We start from the raw sequence: 11945 nt of genomic DNA, 5'->3' as shown, positions 1-11945 counted from the left end.
GGACCAAGTGGAGAAGGACCTGGCTTCTCTTGGAATATCTAATTGGCGCCACGTAGCGAAAAGAAGAAACGACTGGCGCGCTGTTGTTAACTCGGCTATAATCGCATAAGCGGTGTCTACGCCAATCAAGAAGAAGAAGAGGATGGACCATCTGAGATGTAGTTGGGCCCAAAAATAGTTTTTTTGAACATTTTTTTTTATAGAATTTTTTTTTTCTACAATAGAACTTTTTCCACATATCATGAGGTATATCGTGGGGTGTATAAACAATTTTTTTTTTTTTTGTTTTTTTTTTGAATTTTTTGATGACATCTGTCGGGGAAATGGCTGGGTGAATGAGATGGGTTTTTTCACTGGCGGACACAATTTCTCATGTTTGAATCATCTGTCCCTCTAGAATCATGAAAAAATGTTGATAAATAAAAAAGTAATTGACGTTTTTTTTTTTKTTTTTCCCCATGTTTTTTTAAATAAATTTTGTCATAACATTGTCAATAAATTATAATACGTTATGTAGGACTGTGAACGTTAAAAAAAAATTAAGCAAATCGGTTGAGTAGTTCGATCGAATAATGTCCGCCAGCTTAAAAAAGTGTTTTTTCAGTAAAACGTGTTTAAAGTTTCAGGTGTGCACTTCGAGCGCTCCGAACGTCGAGCGGTTTTTTATTTTTGGACCGTTTTCGAAACCTGCCAATAGTAAAGTGGGTTTCTATATTAATTCTAAGGGTGTAAGAGAACAGAAAATGTAAAAAAAAGTTGTGTCGATAAAAGATTACCCTACTAACCCCTTAAATGCGAATTTTTTTGATGAACAATAGTGCTCTGGATTCTCTATACATGTGCTAAACTGTCCTTAACCTTATGTTTGCGTTTCCACGACAACCGGGTCTTCCTTACTGGATGGAATTGAACCTAGAATTAGATTCGGCTCAACATTCCCTGAAGCCGCCACTATTGAAAGATAAGATTTTTCACATCACAAGCATGTCTACACTACCACTGCATGCTCTAATCTTGAAGACTACAATATGCATCGATGGTAGTGTGAATTGTATTTAAATAAATATAGTATAATTTACTTTAAAACCAGCAATCAATTAAACAGAACCCGTAAGCATATGTATATGTATATATGAATGGCCTTTTCTTATACTCGGAACCTTAGACGCCTGAACATTATGCCTTGTTGGGAAATTAACACATAAATCTTCTGCTAAATTAAAACGCTCGAAAAAGAGTATCGCTCGTGATTGTTAAAAATGAGTGCGGTTTCACATAAGAGAACCAAACCAAATCCAAGCCAACCGACACACTTAAAATATGTTGTGCTTATGTTCTATACCTAAACGCACTGCCGGTTCCTTTCTCTTTGTCCATTATTTGACACATTGAGCACATTAAACACGAAATGAAAAATCGACCAACTCAATATTAAACCAATCGCAGTTACCGCAAAACACACAACCGGCATAAATTTCGCAAATCCTTCAACGGCAACACTGTGTGTAAAGCCCAGCTTTTCGGTGGAAGTGTTGCAATTCACCAGGCGTTCAGCCATCGGGCCGTCTATTGAGCCACTGAGCTAAGACGATATGAACATTAAGGTGGCCAATAGTATCGGCACTTGCCACACAGCTTTCACTTGCTGCCACACAAAGTCAGCGGCTGCCTTCGACGTTTGAAAAAGCAAAGGATGTGGGTCACTTAGCCATTCGCATCCTGCTTTTCAACTTTCCTGACTTTCATGACAATACGTAAGTGAAGGCTTATGTGCAATGAACAAGTATAAGTAGCAGCTTCTACGTAGAATTCTCGTTTATATGGTTATATGCATTTTATTTCGCACAGCGCGTAACGAAAATTGTTATAAAAAAACTTAACGGTCAGACGATGATCAGTTAAGATGGGGGTTTTGATTTCCTGTAAATTTTGATCGTTAAAACTCTATTTTATCATAAGTTAAGGCTGTGAATTATGAGATGTAGCTTAAGATAGAATGCAGTGACGAGTATCGAATAGAAAAACTAATGCTTTCCTCAATAGTCTTCGGTCGATATAGCCTAGTTTGGTTTATTTACATAGATGCATATAGCCTTATTATTTAGAATCTTCGCTAGGATTCTCTTTCTTGTCAAGGGCATAAAGTGAGCCAGTAACATCCTAAGCCAAACTAAAACCGGCTGAATAAGCTTTAACTGGACTCCCTGCAGCTTCAGAGAGAAAAACAGGACATGACTAGGCTCTAACTGGGTCGTCTCCCAAACTCTTTAAAATAGCTTCTAACCAAAATAAAACGAGTTTAAATTTATCGCGTTTCCAAAGCCATAAAATATATAAATAATATGACTACGGTTTTCCAATATAATGAACATTGCTCATCAATTCAAGGAGGATTTGTTTCCAATGCAAAAAGCGGTGTGAATGTGTGAATTACCTATTAAGTAAGAAAAATATCTGAATTGAATATTTCGTGATTGATTTGTGTTAGCGGAACTTTAAGTTCACTAGGTGAAAATAGACTATAAAAAGCAAATCCAGACGTACACATACATATAATATATGTAAGTATTTCTTCTATTGGCGGAAATTCTTACAAAAGTATGTGTGTTTGCAGGGTTTAAAAGTTATGTGAGAACCACGTCGAGTGAAACATTTATTATTTCTGCTGTTTGTTGCTTGTCGGCATGTTGCGTTCGCCGTTACTTTTACAGTTGTTACTTTAACGGTTTATTGCTTTCCGTGGCAGATTCTGCAACACTTGCAACAATAAACCCTTTTCTCCGGAAAAGTGAGCTTAATGACAACTTGTAAGTCTTGTATGCCCGTACACAACAAAGTTCGTGACCATTACAACAAGAAACCTATTACTAACAGAACAATAGTTGCAAAGAAAACATGACTTCTGATAAAATCTCACTTAAGCTAATTAAAAATCATTCATCACATGGGAACACGAACCTCCTCTTTTTAAAGTGGGCCATATGGAAACTCTTTAGGTTGGTTGTGTTTACATATAATATTTATCGATGTTCGAAGGCTTCATAGCCGGTAACATCTGGCAGCCATTTTGTTCAAACAAAAACAACCATTTTCCCGGCGATCTCAGACGGTTGATGCAAGGATAATTTAAAATAATAAATAAAAGCTGTAGAACAACCAAAATGTTGCCAATTTACACTCATACTTATTTCTTTACCATTTAAATGTGTGCGTATCTATACCAAAGCGCCAAGAAAATGTTGTTGTAATAGTACATAGTACAAAGATATTTGAATGTTGTTTGTGTACCAGTGGTTTTGAGTAACATAATGAAAACTACGAATCAGATAAATTTTTTAGCGAATATAACGAGTAACTGGATCTTTGAATTGCATATATTTTCCTAAAACAACGCCTATCGTGGTTATGAGCTCAAAGTCAGTAAAGGAACAGTCAGATATTTTCATTTCGTCTGCCTGGCTTTTTTACAACTCCCTCAATGCATGCAATGGCACTTCCGGGTAGCTTCTTATAGAAGAACAAGTGGTACGAAAGTGAATAAAATGACTCATCCAGCGCTTACTGGGTGCTTTTGCAGCTTAGGAGTCTCATTAATATTTTTGTTTAACTCGAGAGCAGATATATTCTTAGGTCCGCGACTGAGGGACCCAGCTTAATTATATTTCTGTGGATTTTAGCGTTATCTATGTACATATAATACACATAGTATGTACTTGCGGCCATCTGCCGCCACTGCGGTCTTAAGCCACTCGCACACAAGTTTCTCTCTTTAGCTAAGCCATCAAACTTATTTAATATTCAAGTACCATTTGCTTTCGTTCAAACAATTTGGCAACTTTCGTGGTCGCCAGCCGCACTAACCAACCACCAACTAACGTCAACTTTGGCACACGAAAACAAAGTCCTTGAAATTTATTGTTGCACGGAAATAATAAGAATTCAAACGGCATACAAGTACTTGTGGTATGTCTTAAGAGATAAAAGTGGTGGCAACGATCGGAATTGCAGCAAAAGAGAACGGAAACATGTGAAGCAAAATAAATAAATAAAAAGTTAAGCTTTGTTCACGAATAGTAATAATTAAAGAACTAAAAGGAGCCAAAGCGACTTCGAAAACCAATAATTGAGATAAACACTTCGAGATGAGAATCGTAATGTTGAACTTTTAATACTACTTTCATTCTTCCTTATCCAAAGAGTAATTAGAGAACTTTGCGAGTGGAGCACTGCCGTCGCCAAGTTCATGTTGAGTTGCCCTAGAACAATTACATACACACTCCACTTTCTCACATCGCATGTGTACACATATGTATGTGTGAACATTCATACCTCACATCCAGGTGTGCTACTTCAACTACTTGTACCTAGGAACTAATTTCTATGATATTACTGGAGAGGTCCAGAAGAAGAAGGCTGTTTCTATCACCTAAAATTAATCGAGTTAGATACAGGGTGCCGTAACTTGAGTAAAAATTAAGATTTATGGTTAAACTTGGTACACATGTTCTTTGGGAAAATAGTGAGGACGAGCACGTAGATGGGCTTATTTGAACTACTTCCACGCCCACAAAACGCCATTAATCGAAAACGTATAAATTGCTATAACTAAGCCCTCAATTAGGATCACGGAGAGGTATTTTTGTTTTTAACTAAATGCGCCAGAGACATTAAACCCAATATAGTATGAGAGCGCTTTGTGCGACTTTTAGGTGAAAATCCAGATATCCGAGCCTATAATAACGGGATAAAACTTTGCATGAACAATGCCTTCGAAGTGAGCCATCAAATACTTAACCCCAAAATCCAAATCAAACTGAAACGGCTTAGGTTACTAGGTACCGAACATATAGGCCCAAGTGCCTATAGTGGACTTTTAACCGAAAATATCCGCAATTGTATGAGATATTAAATTGATCCTTGCAAGTTACACGCGATTTGAGCTCTTCCTTAGTTATTTTTTTTTTTATTAATGCCTTGGTAAAACTTCACATTACAGAATGTTGCGAATTCAACATTGAACTATGTCAATGTCGTCATATATCTCGTACAGCTCTTTGTTCCATCGTTCCATCGAATGCGATATTCGCTGTTGCAAATTCGCAAAGGACCATAAATATTTCGCCGAACCTTTCTCGAGCGACAGAGGATATTTCGTCTTGCTCTTGCTCACTACCAGATTCATTTGCTTCGCTTCCTTATACAGTCTGAATAAAGCAGAACTAACAGAGCGGATGTTGAAACCTCCTTTGGTATTAACGGCTCGGAGAGGTCCATCCCGATCTTGACGGGGCTTTTGCTATTGATCAACGTTAGTTTAAACAACCGTATTAGTTTTGCGGACATACCAAATTCAGTCATATTGGCATAAAGGCAGCTATATTTTACTTACCGCCAAAATAAATTATATTAAAATCATAATTAAATGGCATATTTGAAATAAACTGAACGATGAGTCTGGTTAAAGTCAGAGTTTTATTCATACTTTCCCATTTCAGGTTAAGAACAGAAAACAACTTTGTGAGGGAGGTTGAATAAATGCACGGAGGCCTTGTTTGGATCACCGAGGTATATTGTATATATTATTTTGGTTCAATAAAGTAAATATTATCGTTATTTAATGTATGCATTTTTGACCTCTGAATCTCATGAATATTTGACCAATTTTACAAAACCAAAGCAGCGTTACTTAACGAGGCAATGGCAATATGGCAGATAGACAGAGAACTGAAGTTAAACCTTTGAAATTCTAAGAAAGGAAAATTTTCCTGTTTAAGATCATAACCTTGGCTACACTAAATGTGGTTACATTTTTATACCCTGAACAGGGTATATTAATTTTATCACGAAGTTTGTAAAACCCAGAAGAAAGCGTCGGAGTCCCTATAAAGTATATATATAAATGATCAGTATGTTGAGCTGATTCGATTTAGCCATGTCCGTCTGTCTGTCTGTCCGTCTGTCTGTATATATACGAACTAGTCCCTCAGCTTCTAAGATATCGTTTTGAAATTTTGCAAACACCATTTTCTCTTCAAGAAGCTACTCATTTGTCGGAACTGCCGATATCGGACCACTATAACATATAGCTGCCATATAAACTGAACGATCGGAAACAAGTTCTTGTATGGAAAACTTTCCCGTTTAACAAGATATATTCACAAAATTTGGTATAGATAATTTTCTAGGTCAACAATGTCATCTCCGAAAAAGTTGTTCAGATCGGCTCACTATAACATATAGCTGCCATATAAACTGAACGATCGGAAACAAGTTCTTGTATGGAAAACTTTCACGTTTAACCAGATATATTCAAGAAATTTGGTATAGATAATTTTCTAAGGCAACAATGTAATCTCCGAAAAAATTGTTCAGATCGGCTCACTATAGCATATAGCTTAAATACAAACTGAACATATAGTTACTAACATAAATGCACCTGTGAAGGGTATTTAGCTTCGGTGCAACCGAAGTTAACGTTTTTTCTTGTTTCTTCCATAATTTGCTCTTTCTTTAGCGACAGTTTCATAGGATCTATTCCTGAATATTGATTTCTTACATAAAAAATAATAACAATATGCCTATGTAAAAACATACATTTGTGTATATACTTATAAATATAAATATATATATATATATATATAAATATCTATAAATATATACACATTTACACATATATATGTAGCGGCTTTAATCACCTGGATGGGGAAGCATGCATTTTGGGTATATTTCTTTTATGGTCTCTTTTATAATTCTTTTGGCAGCCCAAATGCTTGGTGATAAAATCAGCCAAGTTCGGAAAGTTTCAATGATTATAAAAAGGTAGAGTATATTGAGACATTTGGAAATTGTAGCGTCCGCATGGCCATTTTCTCTCTTTATCCATGACCATTAAAACAAATTTAACCAATTTGCAATAATTTCTGCAACAAAAAATAAATACCGAATACGAATTCGCATGTCCGTACGAAATGCTGTTCTCAAGTAAGTTGAGAGTAATTGCACCGTCGTTTATGTCTTCTACTCACACTTACACAAACTCACATATTGCACAGAAGTAAGCAGCAATGAGCAAATGTGAATGCATGAGCGTGCGAAGCTAGTGCCACGGGCGCAAGTTGCTCGTTGTTGCTGCAGTCGGCAGGAAGGTACCAATTTCTGCGTGACCAACATACTAAATATTGTCCTTAATGTCCTTAATGCCGCAATACTCTTGCATTTGATACCCATAAATGCTCCAAGTGTCACGCGTTCACTTTTTGACTTTAACGATGGGAATCTCCAGTTACCATGGCATCAACAGAATTGCAGCAAAAGGATACATGTATGGCACTGGGAAATTTTGCTGCTGCTCCGGATCGTTCCAACTCCCAAATCCGGAGAGCGGAAAACAACAGTTAATGTCCACTTATTGTGAGCATATAATGCAAGTATGAAGATATGCACGTATAGGCCAAAATATTCTTATGTATGTATGTATATCAATGATTGTTAGTTCCATTTAGATCAAAGTGATCGTTAGCTCAATAAAAATTAATAATCTTGCTATGAAATGAGGACTTTCTTAATGCTAAATATTGCAATGCGCAACTTAATTTTTCCAAATAGGGGGGGAAGCCCGCTCTAACAACTAATAAAAGTGTAAGCGCCGATTATGAACGTTGATCTCAAATGCTCAGCTTCGGCGAAATTAAAATTGAAACACCCGGAATCTTGAATCAATATGCAACCATTGGTATGATATATAGTAGAAATCCACTATCAGATTTCCGATGGGTTTAGTAGGTGTCGTAAAAATACGTATGGTGCTTCATTATGTCTTTAAAAATATTGGCTTTAAAAAAACTAGAACTTTTATCTCCCATTTAGGAATCTGTCACAAAAACATTATCCAGTCTATTGTTTATTTAATTTTCTTAAATCTTTTTGCTCTTTAATAGAACCCTCCCATTTTGTAGAATTGCTATTTGACAATATTTAATCTACTGTGACGGCAGCCATAAGGAAGTCTTTGTCCCGATAATTTATTATATTTTTAATAGTTGCCATTATTTATTCATTTTTCCATTAATCCATGCAAATAAATGCAGTGTGGAACTGTATGCACTTCACAAGTTTTTTACAGACACACTCACACATACACAGACCGCACATACATTGTATGTATACATTATTCCTAAACGGAGTTACTTGCATTTGTAGCAAATGACTCGTCATAAGAATATGAATGATAAGTCTATATTTGTACATATGCATGTACATATGTATGTATGTGTATACACAATCTCAATCAACAAAAACAAAGTTATGATTTGCATTTTGCAAGTAATTCGGGTTTCTGTTCGCATATTTGTTAACATATACCCTGCAGAGGGTATATTAAGTATTAAGCAAGTTGATTTAGCAATATCCAACAGTCCGTCTGTATACACGTAAAGTAGCCACTCAAATATATATCTGAAATTTTGGACTCGTCCTTTTTCCCAAAGAATCTAATTACGCGACTCCACAAATCTGAAGGAAAAAATGGCGACTCATGTGCCAACTGTGTAGTATTTGAAATGTTCCCATTACGAATTTGAATTCAAAATTATTTCATCACACACCACTATTTTTATCATTTTCGTAAATGGTGGTTTCGACTACAACACAAAATTTGATCTCAGAAAATTTCAACATCATTATGTGTTTTAGCCACTTAAACTAATAAGAAACCGCCTCTAACATCACAGACGCAAAATTACTGTAAATTAGTGTTATTTTATATATGATATATGACAATGATGACAACAACAAATGAGTCGACGTTACGCGTTGGCCACGGCGAATATCGCATTCGAAGGAGCCATTGACTTAGTTCAGCGATAACGGCTGCGCTGGCTAGGTTATATCGTACGAATGGATGAAAACACTCCAGCTCTGAAAGTATTCGACCCAGTATCCGTGGGGGAAAGCAGAGGAAGAGGAAACCTATACTCCGTTGGAAAGACCAGGTGGAGAAGGACCTGGCCCGTTCCCACGACAGTCGGGTCTACGAAAACCGGAACGGACCCGGATTTTTATCCGGCCAAGGACTGTCAACTCGGCAGAATTCTGCCGTTACAACAACAACAACAACAAGGACCTGGCTTCGCCTGGAGTCTCCAATTGGCGTAAAGCAGCGAAAAGAAGAAACGACAGGCGCGCTGTTGTAAACTCGGCTATAACCGCCAATAAAGAAGGCGAAGAAGATTATAGCCCTAAAGTATATTTTCTGAGTATTAAATCTATTATTTTATGATATTATATATCAATATAATCGTAGACTATTTAAATATGTCAAGAACTAGAATAGCTTAACCAATGCATAATTAATCGGAATAATTGGTATATATGTATATATATGTACCCGTTTATCGACTTCACCCCTTTATTAGACTTCACTTAACTTTTACGCCCATTCCGACGCTAAACAAGATGAGCAGTTAGTAAATTGAGAGGACATTTTCAAGCATAAGAGAGGTTGTAGACAGATAGGCTTGTATTGTTCGCATGTTTTGGTCACAGCTCTGCTCACCTTTTTAGGCTATTAAACTAACTATTATATTTTCTGTACAAGATGTGGCGTAAATGGAAAATATAAAAGGTCAGTGTGGATCAAAGAAATTAAATTTTACTGCCGAGTATAAAACGCAATCAGCACACTGTGTACAGCAGTGAGGAAGACCATCCCACTTGAGCTCAAGCTTTCCGACTTCTTTGCAGCTGAATAGCATCAATGCGCCAAGTTTGTTCTTAATATTCATATTTTCCGCCTCATAAATTACATTTATTTTGAATATTATTCGAATGTCCCATGCTCCAAGGCAGATTATATCTTCCGTTCGTCTCGCCATAGTCTTATTATACGTAAATTAATTGGTTCCATGAATCGCCCAGCATTTGAATAAATAATACATTGCTTTGATTCGAATCAAAAGCAGTGGCGTTGCTTGAAAGTGAATTCACTCAGACTTTTAAGAATTTAAATCAAATACTAATTTCAACATTAACACAAGCAACCGTTCGCCGTTAACGCCTACTTTTACCAAATATTGACATTCTCTGCTTAAGCGTAAAACAGTTTAGTAGGTGTTAGTTGGCTCTTGGCCTTGCACAAAAGCAGGCAAAAAGCTTATAGCTTTTATCTCCGGACATACATACATACAAAGAAACGTCTTGTCTGTAAGTTTTTTGTCAAAATAATACACAATATTCGCCCCCATAATCTCCCAAGCCGACTTCCAAAAGTAAGAACGCAACGAACCAGTGACTATTTTTCGAGGGACGGCATGCTTAAGTATATTAATGCGCACAAAATGGGAAGCAATCAATAGGACAAATATCTCAGTGAAACCGCCATCCAGCGGTATCAAAATAAACGATGAAAATTCTACCTTCAACCATCGGCAATATTCCACATTTATACTTGTATCTAAGCGATATACTTGTATTATATGTATGCCGAACTCTAAACTGGCATAGCATGCAATCTCTTTAAGAGTTAAAAGTTGTCCTCTTTCCGTACTTCGAGTCAAACCACTTTCAACAAGTGGTCCAACTCATTGCGCACATCTTTATTAACAACCAAAAATAATTATTTAAGTCTTATCTTGATACCATTCTCTCAATATCTGTGAATCGAATGTCATGTCAAATGAGTGGAAACCAAGCTGAGGAACTAGACACTTGAAGCAATGAAGATGACTTCTTAGCCTAATATGTGCGCCCGAATTAAACACTTGCTCTCCTCTATCCCAAAAAAATATTGAATTTAGTTTCATTTCAATTCCCAAATTTAGCATCACTATGGGACTCTTTTGTGTAGTTCGTCTACAATGTATGTACTTTATGTAATCAAATGCTCGGCTAAAACAAGAGAGTGTGTACAAGTGGTTGTTAATTGTAACGAAACTAATTCGATTTTCGTTAATGATGCTGGTATTTATATCCCGAATTTATTCCTGAATAATAAATGAGTGGAGTATTCATAAAGTGTGGTGGTGTATTGATCTCATAAACCGAGGCTCCAAATACAATTTGTTAACAAACCTAATTCGATTTGATCTATTTTTAGAGGTATAGCACATGCTAAACTTCCTTATAATAACTGTTTAACTAAGCTTCAAAGATAGAAATTGTTATTTCATTCATGAATATACGACCAATTTTCATTTCCAATAAAAATGCTAATATGTATTGAGCCACCATTTCTCTAGACTCGACGTCCACTAAATGCTTAAGGATATAATTATAAGATATACATACAAATATATACATATGGTATGCTTTTTATACCATTAGTGGAGGTGTAGAAGTTCACGCAAGTGAGGAAAGTTCTCTGATCGTCATAACCTTTGGAGTGACCAGAAACGATTCTTTTACATATGACTCAAGTAGCTCACGACTTCCGGTCTTTGACCAAGGTTTTGACCGGGTTTGGGACCCGCCATGTAAAAAACCACTACCTATCAAAAATTACCAACAGCCTCGGATGTGAGAACCTCCTTTTGAAGACGACCATGGAAAACGAAATAAGGACTACGAATTGAGGGCATGCACCTGGAATATCCGGTCCCATAATTGGGAAGGTGCCGCTGCCCAGCTGGTTGATGTCCTCGTGAAAATAAAGGCTGACAACACCGCCGTCCAAAAAATGCTATGGACGGGACAATGACGGAGACGAGTATTTCCTTGTGGCATTTACTACAGTGGCCATATAAAGGAGCGCAAGTTTGGTGTGGGATTCGTGGGGGGAGAGAGACTCCTTCGCCGAGTACTATCATTCACTCCGGTGAATGAACGTCTAGCCACAATCCGCATCAAAGCGATGTTCTTCAACATATCGCGGATTTGCGCCCACGCCCCGACGGAAGAGAAGGACGATGCGACCAAAGATGCCTTTTATGAGTGCTTGAAACGCACTTATG

The sequence above is a fragment of the Bactrocera latifrons genome, unplaced genomic scaffold (assembly GCF_001853355.1).
Source record: "Bactrocera latifrons isolate USDA-ARS-PBARC rearing strain unplaced genomic scaffold, ASM185335v1 scaffold_93, whole genome shotgun sequence".
Taxonomy (NCBI): domain Eukaryota; kingdom Metazoa; phylum Arthropoda; class Insecta; order Diptera; family Tephritidae; genus Bactrocera; species Bactrocera latifrons.
This window is presented reverse-complemented; position numbering follows the sequence as displayed.